The following is a 211-nucleotide window of genomic DNA, read 5'->3' as shown; positions in this document are numbered from 1 at the left end:
ATCAGGGAAATGTTCCCGCAGCAGGAAGATGTTCCAGACCCCTCGACAGAGAATTAATCCCCATCCCTTCACCAGGGAGATGTTCCCAATCCCTTCACCAGGGAGATGTTCCCTCAGCAGGGAGATGTTCCAGACCCTTCATCAGGGAGATGTTCCCATTCCCTTCACCAGGGAGATGTTCCCTCAGCAGGGAGATGTTCCCAGTCCCCTC

General features: G+C 54.5%; 1 protein-coding gene across 1 annotated transcript in view; it reads left to right on the top strand.

Moving 5' to 3' along the window:
- The window catches only part of TNPO3 (transportin 3), a gene marked incomplete at both ends in the record, with an annotated part of 28,741 nt that overhangs the window by 13,938 nt on the left and 14,592 nt on the right, over window positions 1-211 (top strand). The window lies entirely within an intron of this gene.

Source organism: Chaetura pelagica, unplaced genomic scaffold (genome assembly GCF_000747805.2).
Source record: "Chaetura pelagica isolate M959 unplaced genomic scaffold, ChaPel_1.0 scaffold778, whole genome shotgun sequence".
NCBI lineage: Eukaryota > Metazoa > Chordata > Aves > Apodiformes > Apodidae > Chaetura > Chaetura pelagica.
Note: the sequence above shows the minus strand (reverse complement) of the source record. Positions and strands in the feature narration are given on the sequence as shown.